We start from the raw sequence: 23,268 nt of genomic DNA, 5'->3' as shown, positions 1-23,268 counted from the left end.
CTTGCGATCCTGCAAACACACAAGCTTGTTTGGGGCGGGGGCGAAGTGGAGCGAGGCTTCGCCCTCCCCCCGCCTCCTCCCGCCCCCCGCTGCGCGCGAGGAAGAAGAAGAAGCCGCCTCCCTCCCTCCCTCCCTCCCGCCCGGGCGCAGCGCAGCGCATCTCCCTCGGCGCGCACGGACCGCCCTCGCCCGCCGCGCCGGACCGAACCCCCAGCAGAGCGGCGGCGGAGCCGGCCAGGCCGGGCGGGAGGGAGGCTCCCATGGCGGCAGCGAGAGGCGGCGGCATCGGCGGCCGGAGACCCACCTCGCGCCCACTCGGAGCTGCTTCCCCCGCCGCCGCCCCGGTGAGTCGAGAGAGCGCCTTGCTGGGGGGGGGCGGGGGGGGCAGCGGCTTCCTGGGCGGGCCGGTTCTTTGCAAGGGGGGAGGCGGCGGGGGGGGGGTCTGGGAGGGAGAGGGCGTCTCCTGCTCCAGGGATCTTCTCCGGGGGATCCCTGGCCGGGGTCTCCTGGGCGGATTTCCGCGCTCGAGCCGGGGGGGGGGGGCGATGGGGGCGGGGAACCGGAGAGACCCCCCCCCCCCAGGCTGCTGCTGCGGCGGCGGCGGCGGCGGAAGCCACGCTGGGCTCCGGCAGGGAGGCCGTGGGGTCCTTCGGCTTCCCGGCCTCGCGCGCCGGCCAAGGTGAGCCAGCGAGGCGTGGGGGGGGGGGGGGGAGAGGCTTTCGGTGCAGGAAGCGGACCTGAGCGGGAACCGCCCGGCGGGGGTGGCGCTGGGTGCGTCGGGTTCTCCCTCCGGGGGCGCGCGGGGGAAGCGTGGCTGGTGCGTCTCGGTCCGCCTTGCGGGCATCTGGGTCTGACCCTGCAGCCTCTCCTCGGAGCATCCTTGGAGCAGCGCATCCTCTCTGGTCCCCCTGACCCCCCTCTTGCTCCAAGGAGGAAAAGCCCAGGGAGGCTGATGGAGAAAGAGAGAAAGGCTTGCCCAAGGTGAGCTGCAGCTCATGAGCTTGATGGCTTGATGGCTGGAAACAGTAGTAATTTCTTATCTTTTGTGACTCTTAATCTCTGGGTCCTGGGTTCGAGGCCCACCTACCTGCACTGCAAGGGGTTGGACTAGATGACCCAGGGGACCCCTTCCATCTCTACAATTCTGGCATCCATCTGGCTCAGGAGAAGTCACACCGTTGGAGAGTTACAGCTGCTGGCTGCGGTGGCTGTAGATACTGATACGGGAGAGATATGTTTTATTGCATGAAAAGGCAACCTAAGGCCCAGGGGCCGGATCTGGCCCAATCGCCTTCTCAATCCGGCCCGCAGACGGTCCGGGAATCAGTGTGTTTTTGCATGAGTAGAATGTGTCCTTTTATTTAAAATTCATCTCTGGGTTATTTGTGGGGCATAGGAATTTGTTCATTTCCCCCCCCCCCAAAAAAAAAATAGTCCGGCCCCCCACAAGGTTTGAGGAACAGTGGACCGCCCCCCTACTGAAAAAGTTTGCTGACCCCTGTTTTATTGCATGTGGGGCAGATGATCCTATGATTACTGTAGGGACAGTGGCTTCATGCTGGGGGGGCAGAGAGCAGGTGGGGGCAGGGCTGGCGCGCGTCCTGGGGGCAGGGTGCCCAGTGCAGGGGGGCAGCTGCGATGGCACCCTGCCGGGATTGCGGGAGCGGTGCACTCCCCCCACACTCCTCTTCCTCCACCAGTGTGTCCCTACACACTGTTGTCCCTACAAACTAATGTTTTCTATTAGTCGCTTTCCCTGTGTTAAATGTGTGGTGCCAGTCAGGAGAGGCTGGCGGGGCAGCACTACAGAGTTGGCCTCTTGGCAGTGGTGTCGCTGCTTCTTACCAGGGTGGGGTCACGGTCAGAGTGGCACCGGTGGAGCCAAACTAGCATTTCCAATAGTACTATAGCTATTATACTGTAGTCCCTCTCTCACCTTCCCCCCCCCCTTGTTTCATCACATGCACCTCCCCATCACCAGTCACCTCTCACTTTTTACAGGGCCAAGACAGAAAACCCCTCTCGCCAAGGGAAAAACTGGGAGCAATTTAAGGCTCCCAATTCTTGCTTGGAAGTTTCCGCCTGCCCCACATCTGATACCCTATGTGGTGTCTAGTGCAGAGCAGGGAGGTGTGATTTGAAGACAGTTTTGCAAGCTAAATTGGTACCCAAATTAGGCCTTTAAGCCAGGGGTTCCTCACCAGTGGCGTAGCGTGGGGGGTGCAGGGGTGCCCGGCTGCACCGGGTGCAACATCTGGGGGTTAGGGTTAGGGGGCGCAAATCCACGGGTTAGGGGGCGCAAATCCACGGGTTAGGGGGCGCAAATTACTTGCCTTGCCCCGGGTGCTGACAACCCACACTATGCCACTGTTCCTCACCACTGCTTATAACAAATTTAGAACAACATATTCATTAAATTTACATTTGCATGTTTTTCCTGTTCTGTTTGCCATTTCAGATTTCTTGATCTTCCCCTCCCCATCCAATATATTTATGTTAGAAAATGTAAAAAGCACAAAACAGCTGTACAGGAGGCTTAAAACCCTGTGGGTTGAGCATTCAGTGACGTTTTAAATTAATGACATTAATGGACTTAACTTAGTCCTGCTCATTAATTCAGTAGGTCTACTCAGAGTAAAACACCCCATGACCCTTGCTGTCCAGTGGCTTTGAGGCTGTTTCAGAGTCAGGCTGATAATCCACATTACATGTGACATGAAGTTTTCCGCTTCTCCCCTGTAACGTTCGATGACCAGAGATTTATGTGTGCCGTGTTGCATGTTTTCCCACCCATGTTGATACTGGTGGGATGAACATGGGGTAACTGTTTCCTAAATATCACAGAGGAGAGTAGCAGAACACAACATGGGGATGCCTTGACTGCGTTGGACATAGTGAGCAGCTCTAGCCTCAGATGAAGCTTTTTAGAAATACTTTCACCAAACTGCATTCTTATTTACTATTCCTCCTGCTGAGGTTTTAAATATTTGTTGGTGGGTATGGAAAGGGTGGCTGAAGTGGATTCAGTCTTTCCTGACAGTGTCTTTATGGAGCAGTCGTTTTTGTTGATCCGTTTGTAAATGCTTGTGTGTTGCTTCTTCAAAACTTATCTAATGACTTTTCAGTTTAAAGTCAGTGTCATTGTTTCACACAGGTGGCCCCTCTCATTCATGATGTGCAGGCAAAATGGGGTCGGATGCATACACCTGTAAGCAAAGGTGCCTTTTACTTTATTTATATGCTATATGCTGAATACAGGCAATTGTGACATTCGTGTTTGGTCCCCTGTATCTAATTCCCCCTGCTTTGGCAAAATAAATGGATCTCAAATAGTGGGACCTTAAAGGGCATTAGCTTAACAAGCTCAAAACAGCCCAATTTTCTCGTGTCAGAAGCCTCTGGGTTCATAGGTATGCAGCACTAAGCCTATCTAAGAGCTGGTTTTGTGATGCAGGTCGGCGCTACTCACCTGAGAAACCTATAGAGCAGAGGCAAATATTGGGCAGGGTGAGCATAGCAGAAGAGCTATCATTGTATCAGCCTTAAGTTATGGTCTTAAAAGAAATGACCAGCTTGCTTCTCACTTACCGTAAGTTGAATTTTAAAGTCATTTCTTAAAGTGAGATAGAAAAGAGGTCAGCCACATATTCAGAGGGGAGAGTTTCATATATAAGGGGCCACAAGAGAGAAGGCAAGAAATAGCAGAAGGAAGTGGAGCTTTAATAGGAGTTGTGTTTGATGAACAGAGGGACGGTGGAAGAGAGTAACCAAGATAGATGGCCATCAGCAATACCATGAAGAGGCTTAGGCTATGTACCCATTCACAGCTTAAAACACAGTGAGTTTTACTGGGTTTCAAGTTGTATTTGCATGTTGCGAGTTGCAACAGCAGCATTTCTCAAGAAACTACATACAGATTGTGGCTAATGCCGTGTGCAAAAGGCTTAGAACAGCAGCAGTGGAGGTGCACTAGAGCCAGTGTGGTGCAGTGGTTAGAGTGTTGGACTAAGACCTGGGTTCAACTCCTCACTCAGCCATGAAGATCGCTGGGTCACCTTGTCCCCATCACTGCCTCTCAGACTAACCTACATCGCAGGGTTGTTGTAGGGATTAAAGGGGGTGTGGGAGAGTCCAGCTCCTTGGAGAAAAAGATGGGATATCAATGCAAGGAATAAATAAAATAAACCATGATGACAATTGCTTCACAATAACTGAGGAAAGCCTAAGGTCTGAATAAGAGTTTTAGAAACAAATTGATAGCAAATCTTATTAGTATTATAGAGGGAACTGACAAATTTTAGCTAGAGCAGGAATTTGAACTAGAAAAGGAAATATGATGTGTATGAGCATGCGATCATTGCTATATAGGCCAGATGTGATGTTCTCTCTGCAGACTCACTCTATGGGCAGAACCCACATTCCCAGCCTAAGTGCGGATCTCCCCTAATGCTTTCTAGAGTGTTCCAATCAACAACTTTGTAAAGTAGGTCAGTAATATTGCCGTATCGCATGTTGAATTCTGATACATAAAATGAATTATTAACATAAACCCCTATTATCTGTTGCAACAGGGCATATATTATGTTCAGCTCAATCCTGTCTATGGAAGTTATGTCCCATTGGGTACAGTGAGGCTTACTCCCAAGTAAGCGTGCCTGAGGCTGCAGTCTTAGAACTGCTGTTTTTCCTGCTCTGCACCATGTTATAAGTGGACCATTTCGTGGTTCTGTTGTTAACTGAGCCATTTCATGAATTCCTAGTTCTGTGGGATGAGCAGAAGACATCCATGGATTTTCTCTCAGGTGTCCAGGAGCTGAGTGGGTGTATTTGTGTGAGCTGTACATTCTTCTAAATCTTGCAGATATTTATGTAGTCAAGCAGGCAATATAGCACTAGAAATTGTTGGCCCAATTTGCGGCAGTATGTATTTGAAAATCTGGCTGGGTTCCTGTCTTGAAACCTAAACCCACAATTATTCCTTGGCTCATTCTGCTTACGTTCTTTATATTCTGACGGAATGGTTTTCCGTTCCATTCTGTTCTGTTCTTTTCACTTGGCAATATTATGGAAGTAAAATATAATTCCTGTGAAAGATATCTAAATTACCTCTAATAATTTAATGTGGAAAATGTACAGGATTAACAAACTATGACTTGAATTCATAGGAAAACATTGTTGAAATGTTGACCAAACACCTAAACTGTGTTCAGCATTGAAACTGAAAGTCAAGGCATGGAAAAATCTCTATTTTAAGCTTGTAAAGGCTTTAAGCAGAACTGTGTGCACACCACTCTAAAAATTCTGCTTCAGGAAAAGCTGAATTCTGTAGCCTGCACAAAGTTTACAAATACAGTGGTACCTCGGTTTTCAAACGTCTCTGTTTTCGAACATTTCGGTTTTCAAATGCTGTAAACCCGGAAGTAAATGCTTCAGTTTTTGAACATGCCTCAGAAGTCGAACATGCCACACGACTTCTGCATTGAGTTTTCTGTATTGAGGCTTCCTGATTGAGTTTTCGGATGTTTTGGAACTCGAACAGTCTTCCGGAATGGATTATGTTCGAAAACCGAGGTACCACTGTACAATTATTGCCATAATTTTGCTAGTGAAGGGGGAAAACAAGGAGTGATACAGGGCATTCCAAATCACTAGAAACTGTATTTACATTTGTGACTTTTCAGATTTCATCAGACTGGCACTGTCCACGCATTCTAAAGCATATCTTCATTGGGGCATTGTTATGACCTTGTTAGTCTAAAAATGAGGTGCAGTGGAATACAGTCGTACCTTGTGTTGCGTTAGGTTCATGTTGCGTCTTTTTGGCTTGCGAAGGTGGCAAACCCGGAAGTGTATACTTCTGGGTTTCACCGCATGCGCAGAAGCGCTCTATCGCACTCCGTGCTTGCGCAGAAGCGCTGCTCTAGTTGCGGACTTTTCTGGTTGCAAACTGCACCCCAGAATGGATCGTGTCCGCAACTAGAGGTACCACTGTATGTCATTCCATTCTACACATAAGTAAGATATCACAACAATATATTGAGATAAGAGTGAGAGAAATCTAATTCTAATAGTACAGCGGCTTAAAAATTGTGTACTTGGGGATTAAAGCATGTGTGTGTGTGTGTGTGTGTGAGAGAGAGAGAGAGGGAGAGAGAGGCCTTCCTAACATTCTCAAAATTCAAAATGGGAGAGGGATTGTATTTGCCTTCTCTTTATATGAATATAAAGAATATTCTTTATCTGCAGTTGTTAAGTAAGGTGTCTGTAGTCATTTTACTTTATGGGAACTATGAAGCAGTACTGTAAAATAACAACTGATAAAGTGTTTAGTGCAGGGTTCTTTGTCACATGTTGTAAGCCGTAGTAAAGGTAAAGGTAAAGGTAAAGGTACCCCTGCCCGTACGGGCCAGTCTTGACAGACTCTGGGGTTGTGCGCCCATCTCACTTAAGAGGCCAGGGGCCAGCGCTGTCCGGAGACACTTCCGGGTCACGTGGCCAGCGTGACATCGCTGCTCTGGCGAGCCAGAGCCGCACACGGAAACGCCGTTTACCTTCCCGCTGGTAAGCGGTCCCTATTTATCTACTTGCACCCGGAGGTGCTTTCGAACTGCTAGGTTGGCAGGCGCTGGGACCGAGCAGCGGGAGCGCACCCCGCCGCAGGGATTCGAACCGCCGACCTTTCGATCGGCAAGCCCTAGGCGCTGAGGCTTTAACCCACAGTGCCACCTGCGTCCCATTGTAAGCCGTAGAGTCAGCCTTAAAATGGGCTTTTGAACCCCCCCCAATACGCTGTATAGAACCCCAGAGGGTTAAACACTGACCATTTGAATGCTTTGCTTTGACACAACCAGCTGACTGGGAAGAGCTGCATTTAGGTCCTCAAAATGGGGGGAAATGAGGGGGGGGGGCGACATGACACCAGCAGGTTTGTTGGAACTCACTGATAGCAAAGTTAGCATCTTTTTCTTCTTAGAACCATCTTAAGGTAAGATATCCTTTACAGCTACCGCCAACTAATTGCAAAATCAGCCAACGTGTTGAACCTGTTTAGAATGCTTCACCCTGTTCAGATTTCTTTGGTCTCCAACTTTGTTGCAAATTAATTAATTAATGGATGCATTGTGTACAATAAACACATCTATTTGTATCTGGAGGTTTCCTCTCTTCCTTTAAATCAGTGCCCAAGTTCCTGCTGACTTGGTCTGCCTTAGCAAGTGTAGCTCAAATAGCCTTTTGCTTTATTCCTATTTGGTGCAACTGCTGAAAAGCACACGAGGCCAAAATATGGTTTGAAATGCGCTCTCTCTCTCTCTCCTCCTGATTTCTGTGCTACGTTCACAGTGCTGATGTTCTGAACTGTGAGGCTCTCCATTGCTCAAGGTGAGCTGGCTGTAGCGCTGACTTCTCAAAGGTGCCCATGGGAGACCTTGATACCTGGGAGGCTTCTGGAAATTAAACAAATGCTTTTAAACAATATATTTGCCAGGAGGCCAGGCTTGCTCCAGGCTGAAACCACGGTTGAGACTCTGTAGCCAAGTGCCACGTTCGTTTCCCCACAATGCCTCTGGTACTGCTACAGAAGGAGCTCCTTGGCAATCGCAGATGCCCTTAGAACAGGGGTCAGCAAACTTTTTCAGCAGGGGGCCGGTCCACCGTCCCTCAGACCATGTGTGGGGCCGGACTATATTTTGAAGGAGGGTGGGAATGAACGAATTCCTATGCCCCACAAATAACTCAGAGATGCATTTTAAATAAAAGGGACACATTCTACTCATGTAGAAACACACTGATTCCCGGACAGTCCGCAGGCTGGATTGAGAAGGCAATTGGGCCGCATCCAGCCCCCGGGCCTTAGGTTGCCTATCCCTGCCTTAGAATCTGAATATGATGTGACTTTCCCTGCTAGGTGATACATTTCCAAAAATTAAGTGGAGAATCTGCATGCCTGGCTTTGCAAAGTACACAAAGACCATTAAATATTTTAGTGTCACTTGTGAAAACCTGAACCAACTGAGAAATTCACCCGTGTTTTGTTTTAAAGACAGATGCAATCCTATCCGAGCTGCCCTTTGAGAGCCAAAGAGCCTGCTGAAGGCTGCTGCAGATTCCAGTTGCAAATAAGAGCTGGCTTGTTTAAAAATCATCTGGTCCTTGTTCAATCATTTTTTGGAATTTTGCTTTGTAGGTGGAAAGGTTTGTGGGTGTAGCGATTTGAAAGAGAGAATTGTGGTTATAAGTATATTTCACTGCTCGTTCTAAGCCACCAATCCAAATTAATTTGCATTTACATTTTCAGGCAAGCAAAATCTCTAGGACCAGCACTGAATGCTAAATGCAACCTGACAGCTAAATTGGAGAACATGCTTCATAGCTGTCTGGAGCCTTCCTCTGCTAGAATAACTAGGTTGAATTCCTCCCCTCCTATTAGACTTTGCTTGGCGTAAATATACGTATGATTAAAGGGGGAGGGTAAATTTATCCAACGACTTCTCCCCCACAAACTTTATTTTAATGGTTACTTTAAATATTTATATCCCACATTCAGATTTTAGAAGTGCCTATGGTGGCAGCTTACAATGGCACAGTTGATAATGACCGTTATTACAGTTAATAGTAAAGGAGCAATAAAAGAAATGCAAGAAATTTAAGATAAGGAAGGGCCGTAAAAATTCACAATTGCTGTTTCTTAAGAGCTTGGGCAAATTTAGAGGCCTTGAGCTGGTGCCTGCTTTTCCGTGGAAACAGCCCTGGGGAGAGTGCAGTTTTCTGGTGCTGGGGTGTCCTCATTCAAAAGGTCGTGTCTCCAGTTTCCATCCTCCGGACCTCCCACATTCTGGAGCAGAGACTCCACTTATGACTGTAGAGAGCAGGGAGGCTCAGGAGGAGGGGGGGGGCGCGACTGGCTATTCTGCTTTGATGCTTGCTTGCCAGTTGTTGTGATCAGCTTTTGTTCCATCTGTCTTAAGATGGCTAATAGAACTTAGGATAGCTTGAATGAAGATTAAAAATCCGATTTTTAAAATTTATTTTTTAAATCATTGATTTTTATCCACCCTACTTGCAAGTACAGTGGACGCTCGGGTTGCGAACGTGATCTGTGCGGGAGGCACATTCGCAACCCGCAGCGCGGCATCTGCGCACGTGCGGGTCGCGATTTGGTGCTCATGCGCAAAGCGTGATTTAGTGCTTCTGCACATGTGCGAGCGCCGAAACCCGGAAGTAACCTGTACCACTACTTCCTGGTTCAGCGTGGTGCGCAACCCGAAAATGTGCGACCTGAAGCGTCTGTAACCTGAGGGATGACTGTAAACATGTATGATGTTGAGCTGCTAGTCACTAAAATATTATTTAATAGCCATTCTCATCAAATGAATTTGGCTCAATAGCTATGATTCAAGCTCTTTGACTACCATGTCTCAGTTTAGATTTGCACATGTAAAGACAATTCTCTGTCAACATCCCCATGAACTGAAGAGATCAGCATAATATTTTTTTTAAAGATATTTATTAAATTTGCACAATACAGAAATTATAAGACAGTCAACAAAAAAAAACAGCACAAGAAAAAATACAAAGACACAAAAATACAAAAATACAAACAATTTTTTCTAGTTTCTCCTCTTTAGTTAACTTATTTTCCTGACTTCCTCACACCTCCCTTTTTTGTATTCCACTTAAAAATTGATATCAATCCATTCTTACATAGTCTTTTACTTTATTACTAGAACCCCTTCATTTCATTTCAATGTCATCAACATTCAAAAATTTTACAATGTTTCTGTAAGTAGATTTTAAATTTCCTCCAATCTTCTTCCACCAACTCTTCTCCCTGGTCTCGGATTCTGCCAGTCATTTCCACCAATTCCATGTAATCCATTACTTGCATCTGCCATTCTTCCAAGGTGGGTAGATCTTGTGTCTTCCAATGCTTTGCGATGAGTATTCTTGCTGCTGCTGTGGCATACATAAAGAAAGTTCTATCCTTCTTTAACACCAATTGGCCGACTATGCCCAGGAGAAAGGCCTCTGGTTTCTTCAGGAAGGTATATTTAAATACCTTTTTCATTTCATTATAGATCATCTCCCAGAAAGCCTTCATCCTTGGGCACGTCCACCAAAGGTGAAAGAATGTACCTTCGGTTTCTTTACATTTCCAACATTTATTATCGGGCAAATGATAGATTTTTGCAAGCTTGACTGGGGTCATGTACCACCTCTACATCATTTTCAGAGATCAGCATTATTCATCTCTACATTTATGTTATTGAGTTAAGTTTGCTTCTTCCACTCTTATTTTCCCCTTTCCATAATTCAACAGACAGCTGATGTACAGTGAAATCCCTATTTGTACTGTTAATTCTGCATCTCTACAAACTTAGCTGGGGAGGACTTATAAAAGTATTGTACAACTAAACAGTCATTCATCACTAAGGTGGAAAAGCAAACACAGAAATAAATTGCCTCAGTGTTACAGTTTTATAAAAATGCCTGTTAGTATAACCTGAAATATTGTAAATTCAAGAGAGTCTAAACAGATGGTTTGCATTTGTCATCTTAGCAGTAGCAAATTGCTTTGTTGTCTTACTCTTAGCTGATACAGAGAGGGAGGATCTTTCTGAAATATACTTAAATTGTTGTTGTTGTTTAGTCGTTTAGTCGTGTCCGACTCTTCGTGACTCCATGGACCAGAGCACACCAGGCACTTCTGTCTTCCACTGCCTCCCGCAGTTTGGTCAAACTCATGTTTGTAGCTTTGAGAACACTGTCCAACCATCTCGTCCTCTGTCTTAAATTAGGGCTGGGAAATTTGTTCAGCGCAGGCAGCGATCTTGGAGACTTGTGCCCTAATAACTCACCTTTTATTAAGGCTGGTTGGTTTATTGTGTTTTTATCCTGTTCTTCATTATATAAGCTGCTGATGTTATACATTTCCCCACTCCCATTTTAGCCTTACAACAAGCTTGTGATAGATGTTTGGTGGAGAGGAAGTGAATTGGTGAATGTCACCCGAAGGATTTGAACTCAGGTCCTACCAGCCCTGAAGCCTGCCGTTCCATTACGTCTCAGACGTTCAGATATGCACATTAATCAATGCTGTTTGCTACAACAGTGTTTTGGCTGTCTAATTTGTAGCACACTGGTTAATCCTTTTAGAGCTGATAGTCCAAAACCACAAATGCTTTATACCTTTCCACTATCCTGTTGAGGGCACAGTGCTATCACTTAACTTTGAGGAATACGCAAAGGTAGATGTTTTCCTTTGTCAGCACGTGTGGCCTTTTAAGTGTTAAATGGAAGAGCTACTTTGTATGCTGTTTTTCTGCCCACAAAAGCTTGTTGGTGTTATAAGAATTTTAAGGTCTTATATATATATAAAGTAGGGACACGGGTGGCACTGTGGGTTAAACTACAGAGCCTAGGACTTGCCGATCAGAAGGTCGGCGGTTCGAATCCCCGTGACGGGGTGAGCTCCCGTTGCTCGGTCCCTGCTCCTGCCAACCTAGCAGTTCAAAAGCACGTCAAAGTGCAAGTAGATAAATAGGTACCGCTCTGGCGGGAAGGTAAACGGTGTTTCCGTGCGCTGCTCTGGTTCGACAGAAGCGGCTTAGTCATGCTGGCCACATGGCCCAGAAGCTGTATGCCGGCTCCCTCGGCCAATAAAGCGAGATGAGCGCTGCAACCCCAGAGTCGGTCACGACTGGACCTAATGGTCAGGGGTCCCTTTACCTTTATATATAAAGTAGATGTTCATAAATGTACCAAGCAAACACATACGAATATGTAAACCACATGTCTGAAACCCACAGAAAAGTCCTGAAACCGTTTTCTCTCTTCCAAATTCACCTCAAATATTTCTCTGCAAGGTCGAAGGAAAGGGGGAGCCTCCCCATTGTCTCTTTGCTCACAAATCCTGTCTCAAGGGCACATTTAAGTATAGCTGTCAACGTTTCCCTTTTTTAAGGGAAATTCCCTTATTCCGAATAGGATTCCTCGCAAGAAAAGGGAAAAGTTGACAGCTATGCATTTAAGATATGAATAGGGTGAGCCTGTGACCTGTGACCTGGATTCAGGAATTGAGTAGTTATCATAACAAAAGAGTGGCCAGGATGCCCAGGTAATCCAATCAGGTAACCTGGCAGACAGGAGAAGAAGAAAAAAATGCACTCAGATTTCTGTTGTAGTCCGCCCCTTCTCTGATGTATTAAGAGGGTGGTCTTGGGCTACACCCCTTCTGTGCTGTAGGTAAGATGTATCTGGGGGGTGGTATTGAGCTACAGGGGTGGGCAATTTCAAAGTCTATATAAGGGCTTACACACCTTTGCTTGGGTCCTCCTCCTCTCTCCTGCGTGGGGGGGGGGAGAGCACCCTGTTGCAACAGCTTTAATAAAGATCAGGCTTGTAGCCACTTTGCTTTCGTATATCCTGGTCTGGTCTCTGTTCATTTCCCGACCGGTTTGAGCCTTAAAAGGTACACTCTCTCTGAAGGTCCAGTCTTCCTTAAGAAGCTGAACCCCTGGAAGGGACCCCTCAATATTCTTATTTCATTGACTTTGGAATTTCATGGGAAATTCAGTACGGAAATACCCGGTATTAAAACTGGTGTTTCTTTCTCTTTGCAAATACAGTGGTACCTCGGGTTAAGAACTTAACCCGTTCTTAACCTGAAACTGTTCTTAACCTGAAGCACCACTTTAGCTAATGGGGCCTCCCGCTGCCGGCCCGCCACTGCTGCGCAATTTCTGTTCCCATCCTGAAGCAAAGTTCTTAACCCGAGGTACTATTTCTGGGTTAGCGGAGTTTGTAACCTGACGTGTCTATAACCTGAAGTACCACTGTATGCCATGAATCTGGAAGGTGGATATATATCTCTAGCTAAAGATCAGTGGCTTTGGCTGGAAGCTAGAGTCTGAAGTGCAAAGCGAGGGAGGATATGGATCTGTTGAGTAGGCAAGGGCAGAAAGGTAGGCATATATATCTGGCCTGGCCAATCCAGTGACTTTGCACTGTGTGCAGATGGTAGGAACTAATGTAACACATCTGTTCCCTACTCTCTGTGTACAGAGGGCTCTGGAGTCTGACCATAAACTAAATGCATCTTCGCAAAATGAGCCTATCCCTGCGAATTCTGCCCTGGCATCATCCCTGTAGCAGAATAAATTCACTGCCAGGTAATGCTTTGACCTGCAAGATAATATTAGTAGGAACTGGTGTGGCTGGGACTTTTGTACCCATTCATATAGCTAGGTGAGCTGCAGATTGATCTGGTTTTCTATGGGTTTCTCTTCCAAAGCAAAAGGCCATTAGTGGGTGGTTTGTTTTATAGCCCCAGTTCCATTGGCCAAGATTTTATGCACACGCAGACCCTTGGGTGTGCTCAGGTGGACTTGTGACCTTGAAGAGCAAATTTCCGCCCATGCCATTTTGTAATCTGTTGCTTTAAAGTTTCTTTGGTTTCAGATTTACCCCACAGCGTAGGAGACTAGAAACCCTGAACCGCCGCTCCCATTCCTGACTGGACGTGACTATCTTCAGATTCCCCTGGCCAGATTCTTTGTGTTTTACACGTAGCGGATGCTGTTCTTACTATGTATGAGAGCTAATGGCCTGGTTAATCTGTAATGGCAACCTCCTTTGTGAATCACGCTTCTCTGTGAGCACTGCTCCCTTGTGATTTCTCCAGTAACCCAATACAGCGGTACCTTGGTTTATGAACTTAATCTGTTCCAGAAGTCTGTTCTTAAACCAAAGCGTTCTTAAACCAAGGCGTGCTTTCCCATAGCAGTGGGGGACTCAATTTACAAATGGAACACACTCAACAGGAAGTGGAACATGTTCTTATTCCACGGCAAAGTTCACAAACCAAAACACCTACTTCTGGGTTTGCAGAGTTCTTAATCCAAGTTGTTCGTAAACTAAGCTGTTCTTAAACCAAGGTACCACTGTATGTTCCTGGAGTGCACAGCCAGTAGAAACGCATGTCTCCCATGTTGACCGATCACCTTGACAATAAACCACAGTTCGAAAGATGAGAGAATTATGTTTCCTAACAGGGCACCCAGTTTCTCAACCAGTGGTTTTGCCACCTGTAGCCAAGACAAGGGTTTGGGGAAGCAGAGTGGAGTGGGGGTAAAAGCGATACAATAACCTGGTTAGTCTTAGAATAAATTAAAGATACCTTGTGTGCTTGACAGGAACTTTGAGCATCCTGCAAACTTCTCAGCAAGCAAAGCTAGCAATGTGTGGCTTTGGTTAAGATTGAAATTATGAGGTTACAGGGCAAAAGTGATATGGCAAAAAATTCAACAAAGGGGAATAAATCCAGGACCACATTCCTACAGGGTTTAATTCTCCCAGGGTCTATAATCATTGCATATTTTATTCTAGCATCGGGTTTTCAATAATTGCAGCTGCAGTTTTACCTCTGCAAACATTGCAGGTTGCTGCTTTCTCAGTAAAGTCTCCAGCATGTGTGACTATTTTTAAACAGGCCTTTGTGGTAACTAACTTGGCAACTTTCCAGGGTTTTTTCATGTGTCATGAAAGTGTTCATAGTGTTTGCACCTCCGTGAAAGTCAGCAGAGATGGAAAGATAACACGGGTGAAGGTGAATAGATCCTCTGCAAAGATAAGTGCATTTGCTCATTTTTTCCATGCCCGTAGCTGGGTTTTTCACACGCGAGCATTTATACTTGTTAATTAAGGTAGCTAGATGCATGTTAGTTTAGGGGCTTGTTCTTATTGCCTCTTTATTGCGAAAAATCATGGGAAATCTCCTTTTTCAGAATTATATGTGTAAAGAACAATATGCAAGAAGGATTGTTTTAAAAATAGCATAATTAAAATAATTGATAATGTAAATTTTAAAAAATATATATATAGCCCTTCCATAAAAATACAGCAAAGCGGTACGCGACATAAAAACAAAACATTACAATAAGATAAATTAAAGCATCGGTAACTACTGGTTGACAAAAACAATTTTGTCTTTCAAACGCCTGTCTAAATAATACCGTATTTTTCGCTCTTGCCGGAGGGGTTGCATGAGGCTATGGCACAAGCCAAGGCAGCAAGCGGGATGGATCTCGCTCACTGTTTTGGCTTCCTCTTTAGCCCTGCGCAAACTCTCCCTGCCAGAGGGACTGTGGGTGGCTATCCTTGAAGCCTTCCGAGCGCAGCGCAAGTTCCTGCTGTGCTCCTCAGGCTTCGGGTTCCTTTTGCTGAAGCCGGGAGAGCAAGACTCTCCTGGCTTCAGTGAAAGGAACGTGAAGCCTCCAGAACACAGCGGGAACTTGCGCTGCACTCTGAAGGCCTTCAGACGGCTATCCCTGGTGCCTGGAGAGCGAGAGGGGTCGGTGCGCACTGACGCCTCTCGCTCTCCAGGCTTCAGAGATAGCAATGTGAAACCTCCGGAGTGCGGAGGGAGCGCTCCCTCTGCACTTCAGAGGCTTAGCGTTGCTATCGCTGAAGCCAAGGAGCCTGCATTTGCCCCATAGGACACACACACATTTGCCCTCAATTTTTGGAGAGTAAAAAGTGCGTCCTATAGAGTGAAAAATACAGTAGTTTTCAAAAGGTGCCTCAGAAATGGCAAGGATGATTTCTGCTGGACCTCTGTTGGCAAGGAGTTCTACATGGGAGGGTCTGTCACACTTAAAGGCTTGCTTCTTGGGAGAAGCTGACCTAAATTCAAGCACGGGGGGCAGGGGCAACATTGGGGTGTGTGTGAAAGCCCCCCCATCTTTCTTTGGAGGGGGCCGGGCAACCTCAATATTCTGCTGCCTGTGACGGACCTCGCTGGGCCTACGTGCGGCTGCTGGGGAAAGGGGCCCTGGCTCTTCCCAATGTTGTGCATGTGGCACTTGGGGCGCACGGCTTGCACGGAGCTTGTGGTGCTTGAGCCACTTGGCATGCGCAGCCCACAGGGAGCATGGCGTAGAAATAGAAATGTCTTCAATTAATAGAAACCTTTAAAATGCCTTTGTCAATTCTGCTCTCTGCTTGGGGCAGCGGTGCTTGCAGGAATGCAAAATATAGACCATAACTGGTGTAAAAAGATTTCAAAGGACTATGCAGGCAGAGACTATGCAGAGAGCCGTTATCAGCGGAGCCTCCGTGTTTCATATTCCAGGACTTGGAATGTGAGGCACATTAAATGGTAATGATTACCTATTGAAGAATTATTTAAGAAGCCTTACATTATTAAATGAACCCACTGTATATTAATAACGGGAGGTGAACTAACAAAATAAAAATGATGGCTCACTCAAGCTTATGCACAGAAGAAAATAACTCTTCACATTTTCTCTTATCTTCATACTAAACACCCTCTTTTGTTTTGTTTTTTAAATTAATTTTATTAAGGTTTATAGAGAAAAATAACCAAACCAAGACTTTTATACGAAAAACCCTGAAAGGCATGGGGGGGAGGGGCAGGAATAGAGAAGGAAAAAGAAATAATAACAAAAAGAACATGCAGACACAGAAATGTTAAGTATAATGGTTTAATTGACCCCAAAATGAGAATGCCAAAATGTGTGTTGGTAAAATGGTTTAACATAGGGATTTTCCATGGGGCTATATTAAAGCCAATGAGAGCCCTCTCAGCTGATTGTTCTCTGGTAGGTTACATGGGAGTGTTGCAATGGTCCATATAGTTGCAGGCTCATTTCCCCCACACTGCCTTCAAATTTTATATATCTAGGTCCTTGCATCTCCTACCTTTGCAGGCCAACGTTGGCAGGTGGACAGTCTTCCTCTGTCCATTTTCCTCTGAAATCAAACCACGCAGCCAAAGGCACAGCATGGAATATTTCAACTGGAATAGGGCTGGTGGATGCGGCTTGGCCAAAACAGTCTTGTTAGGTTCCCCACTGCTGGGTCAAGAAGCCTGCTTTCCTTGCTCAGCCCCTCTTCCCTTAGAAGCTTCTCCATGCAAACAAACACGGCCAGGGTCGTGATCTTTGGTCTGCCACTATGATATTACTGTGAAAGTCCTTGATTGTCAGCAGCCGGAGTCAGGAGCAAGTCAGCAGTAAAAACACCAGGGTCTGGGAACTTAACTCTTTATTCAAAGCAACCAAAACAGTGCAGGCCTGGAGATCCCAGCACCTCTTTCCAGTAAGTCTTGCCCCAGTGGAGCAGTTGCAAGGAGCCTTCCCAACGCTTCCTAAGACTCCCCCCCCCCCCGTCCTTCCCAAGCAATCTCAGGGTCCTTCAACTTTTTGCTCTGCCCTTTTTGCTCTGTCTCTTTTTTGCTCTGCCCTTGTTTCTTTGAATGTTCTGGGAGACCAGGGCAGAGGCAAGCTGTTTGCAGCAGGAGGGGGAGATTCCCTGATTTCTTCAGCTGCTTCTCTGTCTCCTGGCCCCCGTCCTCATCTTCCTCAGAGTCAGGACTTCTCCATTCTCCAGCCTCTTCCTGCTCACCTGTTTACCTCTTCTGACACCTCCTTCTCCCAGTCTGCCCCCTCTTTTCCCTCTGATCACTAACTGTCACCTTTTGGCTCTAAGCCTTCTTCCCCTGGGGGTTCCCTTGGGGATTCCCCAGCTGGTCGGTTCCCCCCCCCCCGCTCCTCTGCATCCAGCCAGTCCATGACACTGATGCCTCTTTAGTTTATTGACAGCTGTACCAGCCAATCTGTTGTGTCTTCTGTGTAGCCATCTGTTGGTGTCATGAAGACAATGGGTTGACCTACACAGTCCTCGGTCTCATGTCTTGAGGAGCACATCCTCCACATCTGGGTATTCTGAGATAAGGGTGACAGGTGCACTGGGTTACCATAGCAACACCAGTGAGGTGTTGGTTCAGTAAATATGCCTATGTGTAGAGACAGGTATAATAGTCTCCAGGGCATTGCTTTCCTTATGTGCGTCCTCTCCCTGTCCTGCTTCAGGCCCTTTTGCTATCCTGTTTGCTGTCAGGATCTGACTCTGAATCTGGGAGAGTCAGGAAAAGAGGCTGCACAATTTACACAGCATTAGCTAGCATGTTGATAGTGTTAGTGGCTCTCTTTGTACATATGTATCTTTACTTCAAAGGCCAGAAGAACCGCATCTAGGAGATAGCAGTGCTTAGTTTTATCTTGTGTCTGGAGACAATAAAGACTTTGCTACTTTGAACTGCGTGGGAGAGGAGTTTCCCCTTAACCAGAAACTCTGGAAGAAGCTGTCTGCTGGGAGCAGGAAATCTCTGGGGACTCTGCTGATATGAGGGGTGGTGAACTACCAGCTGACTTCCACAAGTCACCAGCACTAGCCCCCTTTCCTGCCTTCAGTTCAGTCTCCCTTTTGCATATCCTTAACAGCTGTCAGGGATGTGGCTGAATTGAATACCTGGGAAGAGACAGTCTCGAGATGAAGGAATGCCTGTACAAAGGGAGACAGAGTCTGACTCTGGAAGCAAGAGTTTGCAGCCACAGTCAGAGCAGGAGTGGGATAGTTCAGCCCCCCTTTATCAAGTGTTCCTAGACTTGAAGAGCTCACAGGCAGAGGAAGGGGAGGAGATAGAAGACATTGAGGGGGTTGCTATGCAACCAGGAGGGAGACAGCATTTGGAGGAATTGTCATTTGATAGCGGGGGTGGGGGGAGTTCACCCACCTTCTCTTCAAACCAAAAGAACCGAAAGGGTTAAGATGCAACGGAAGTACAAAAGAGGAAGGACTGGACTTTGGTGCCCTACATGTTGTGATAGGGGCGGAGACTTAGAGTGGCCAACTTGTAGCTAATGGTGGCAGGTCTGGCGCCAGTCTCTGGATGCAAATTGTAAATAAACGTACATAAAACTGCCAGAGACCCGCTTGCCTGCCTGAGATCATTACAACAGCCCAGGGATTCTCCTGCACAGAAGATACAGCTTGTAACCAACCTTCAAGCAGATGAGACAGTCCATGTCTACCAATACACTGGCACAGGCATAGACAAACTCGGCCCTCCAGATGTTTTGAGACTACAGTTTCCATCATCCCTGACCACTGGCCCTGTTAGCTAGGGATGATGGGAGTTGTAATCCCAAAACATCTGGAGGGCCGAGTTTGCCTATGCCTGCACTAGCAGATCTGCCAGTGACGGCCAGGTTCCCTGGCACTAGGTTAATAATAATAATAATAATAATAATAATTTTTTATTTATACCCTGCCCTCCCCAGCCAAGGCCGGGCTCAGAGCAGCTTACAAGCAATAATAAAAACAAGATGAATGATTACAACTTAAAAACAAAAATAAAATACAACATTAAAATAATGGAACATTAAAATATTAAAATGTAGCCTCATCGCAGGAGGAGAAGGAAAAGAAAAAAGAAAGAGAGGGAGGGAGGGAATCCAAGCCAAAGGCCAGGCGTAACAACTCTGTCTTACAGCCCCTGCGGAAAGAAATCAGATCCTGCAGGGCCCTGGTCTCATGAGGCAGAGCGTTCCACCAGGCCGGAGCCAGAGTTGAAAAGGCCCTGGCTCTTGTTGAAGCCAATCTAACTTCCTTAGGGCCTGGGACCACTAGGGTGTTGTTATTTATGGACCTTGAGGCTCTCCGTGGGGCATACCAGGAGAGGCGGTCCCGTAGGTACGAGGGTCCTAGGCCGTGAAGGGCTTTAAAGGTCAAAAGCAGCACCTTAAATCTGACCCTGTACTCCACCGGGAGCCAGTGCAGCTTGAAAAGCACTGGGTGAATATGCTCCCATGGCAGAGACCCCGTGAGGAGCCTCGCTACAGCATTCTGTGTGAGATTTGCAGGCTCCTTATCTGGAGCCTAAACAGCGTAGTTCTGATTGTTAAATCTCAGTCTGTAATGCATAGTGCCTTTCAAATAGTGTGCTATGCGTTTCAGAGCTTTCCAATCCTTAACAGTAGGATTGTTGACTTGTCTGCTTAGCAAATTACAGCTAACAGCAATGTCAGGTCTTGAACATCTGGCAATGAAGTTTAGTTTGCCTAGCACACTTCTGTACAGTGTAGTGTCAGAAAATGCTTCTTCAGTGTCATCTACCTGATAACCTGTTGTCATCGGCGTGTCTACAGGGTTAGCATCCATCAGGTTTAGTTTGCTTAACACATCAGCAATTTTCCGTGACTGCTGTACTAGAATGTTACCATCTTGATCTCTCTCTATCTCCAGAGATAGGTAGTTGTTTACCTCACCAAGATCTTTCATGTCAAAGTGCTCTTTCAGTTGAGCTAGGGCGTTATTGTACATTGTGACATCTTTCCAAAAGAATAAAATATCATCAACATAAAACAAGCAATACAGCTTCTTTTGCCCCTCCTCTTTGACAAATACACATGGATCAGCTTTCCCTTGCTTAAAACCTAGAGAAAACAATACTTCAGTGAGTTTTGTGTGCCAACACCGTGCACTTTGTTTGAGACCATAAAGGGACTTCTTCAGAGCACAAACAAATCCCTGTTTTACCTGTACGCCATCAGGTGGAAGCATATAAAGAGATTCACCTAGAGATCTGTACAAAAATGCCGTATTCACATCGTGGTGACTAATGTGAAGATTCTCCTCTGCAGCCAGCTTGAGCATAAGCCTAATGCTCTCATACCTCACGGTGGGTGAGTAGGTCTCGTGATAGTCTTCACCTGGTACCTGTGCAAAACCTCTGGCTACCAATCTGGCTTTGTGTCTGACTATCTTGCCATTTTAATCAGTCTTCGCTTTGAAGACCCATTTGCTTCCAAGTAGTTTCATTCCTGGAACTACTGGAACTAGCTCCCATGTTTTGTTCCTCTCTAAGGAATCAAGCTCAGCCTTCATGGCATTTAACCATGGCTCAGCATCCTTTGAATCCAAATCCTGGATTTCTTGGAAACTTGAAGGTTCAAATACCTTCTTGGAGCTTTTAACAGCTGCTACTGCTGTCTTAGCAAATTCATCAGCAAATCTCTTTGGAGGTCTGCCTTTTGTGGCTCTTTGTGACCTGTGAATTAGCCTTAAGTCTTCAACACTCTCCTCTTCCTTCTTAGGAGAAAAGTGACCTATTGTGAACAGTGGTTCCTCCAATTCTTGATCAGAGCTTTCAGAGGGTCGCATAGAGGCTTTCGCACTCTTGAAATCCTCTGAATCACCCAATTCAGTTTCAGACTCAGAATCAGAACCTTCATCAGTGGGTGTGGGTCGTTGCGGCTGCTTTTGTCTATCCTCAGACTCATCACTGTCATCAGGATAACATTGGAAAATTCCCACATTCTCCCCCCACTTGGCATTGTACTCAACACTTCTTGTGAGCCTAATTGTCTTAGAGTCAGTCATCATTATTCTGTAAGAACCTTTCTGATAACCTAGAAAGATACCATGCAATCCACGCTTGCCTAACTTGGAGCTTTGTGGTGTGTGAACCCACATGTCAGAACCAAAAATTCTCATGTGTTTGATGTATGGTTTCTTGCCAAACATCTTCTCATAGGGGGTACAACCAATCGCTGAAGATAACCTGCGATTATAACTGTAAACAAAACACGAGAGAGATTCGGCCCAATAACTCTCTGGAAGATTGGCATCATGCAGCAAGGTTTTCAACCCTTGAAGCAATGTTTGATTTGCCCTCTCGCAAAGTCCATTCTGCCATGGTGAGTGAGGACTAGACAAATCGTGTTGAATTCATTCAAACTGCTGAGAAGTGAATTCCGCCCCCGCGATCAGTGAAAAGAGTCTTTATCTTCTTACCATGCACATTTTCCAACCAAGCACAGAATTCCTTGAACCTTGGAAAAGCCTCTGATTTCTGCTTGAGACTGTACACATAAATATACCTGGAAAATGCATCAATGAGAACCATGAAGTACCTGTTTCCACCCAAAGAGGGCGATAGTGGACCAACCAAATCAGCATGAACAACCTGGTATGGTTCTGTAGCTTGCCTACTAGACACCTTACCTTTTGCAGCCATTTTCACCTTGTTTGCTGTGCATGCCTTACACTTCATGTGGTACCTGCAGGGTTTAATAGTCATACCTTCAACCAAGGCAGGCATTTTAGATACTGCCTCAAAATGCAAATGACCAAATTTCCTGTGAAAATCATGAATACATCCTGCATGCAAACCTTTGTTAGAACCTGGAATGCAACAAGTTTCATCCTGCACAACATCATCATAATACAAAACAAACAAACGATCAACATATTCAGCATGCAATACATAATTGTTTTTCTTTGTGATGGTGCACTTCTTGTTCTTGAAGGAAACATCAATGTTCCATTCATTTAGCTGCGCAACGCTGAGTAGATTGTGTGTGGCATCTGGAACGTAGAGCACATCTTGTATCGATAAGTCCAAACTGTGAAGAACAACAGTTCCGTAGCCTTGACTGGAGATCGTGTGGTCATCCGCCTGGTGAATCGCACCTTCCTGCGGTGTAAAAGACACGAACAGTCGCTTGTTGTTGCATAAATGTCTTGTTGCTCCTGAATCAACCACGAAGAAAGACCTAGATGTCTTCTGGACCTTTGCAACCTTTGGAATGAAGCGTGAGACCATTGCCTTGTGCTGCGTTGTCCTGGACACCGGACCTTTGCCTTGGCCTTGGCCTTTTCCACACGATGAGCTTTCGCTGCGCTGCTCTGTCTTGGCCCTGGGATATCGGCATTCCCTCTTCATATGGCCTAGACGTCCACACGAGTAGCATTTCACTGCCTTCAAAGCTTTGGCGCCATCTGGTGGTTCCACTACATTCTGGGATGACGTCTGTGAAGACTCCCCCTTACCCATGCAGCTAGCACCCCGGCGGTCTGCTTCATTCAGAATCACGGCAGTAACATGCGCTACTGTGAGCTGAGCAGTTGGCTGAACAGCAATCTGAGTGCCACAAGCATCAGCCAGCCTTCTGCAGCTAGCCATCTCTGCTGCTTTAAATCAAGCTGCGTCTGTGTTAACTGCAGCTGCTTCATTCCAAAAGCAATTTTAAAAGTACTTTCGGTTTTCAAGCCTCTCAAGCCTGTGAGCTTGTGTCTTTGAGCCTTTGCGCCTTGCCACGGCAAACGGCTTTAAAAGTTCAAAGTCCAGCCATAAAGCCATTATTAGGAGCTAGCAGGCTGCCCGGAGCATGAGCACATACCTCTCATCAATCATCTTGACGCGCAGAGCAGATAACACCGATCCATCCCTCTGCCGCTGTTCCGATCCTTTGTTTCTTTGTTCCTCTGCCAGGAGCCATTAGATCCGTTTTTCTGGGCCCATAACCAAAAATGTGAGATTTGCAGGCTCCTTATCTGGAGCCTAAACAGCGTAGTCCACACAGCGGAAGGATGAGCAGTATGTGCCACATACTTTAACTTTAT

At 46.3% G+C, this 23,268-nt stretch overlaps 1 protein-coding gene across 2 annotated transcripts in view; it reads left to right on the top strand.

The window, feature by feature from the left end:
- The first annotated feature begins 231 nt into the window (after positions 1-231).
- Positions 232-23,268, top strand: part of PRR5 (proline rich 5) — a 76,674-nt gene continuing 53,637 nt past the window's right edge. Inside the window, exon 1 of one of the 2 annotated variants that reach the window (XM_079975369.1) lies at positions 232-344. The gene's annotated coding sequence lies outside the window, so the exon portion shown is untranslated. The remainder of the gene's footprint in view (positions 345-23,268) is intronic. The other variant, XM_079975370.1, reaches the window with a different exon arrangement.

The sequence above is a fragment of the Podarcis cretensis genome (genome assembly GCF_951804945.1).
Source record: "Podarcis cretensis genome assembly, chromosome: 5".
Taxonomy (NCBI): domain Eukaryota; kingdom Metazoa; phylum Chordata; class Lepidosauria; order Squamata; family Lacertidae; genus Podarcis; species Podarcis cretensis.
This window is presented reverse-complemented; position numbering and strand designations above follow the sequence as displayed.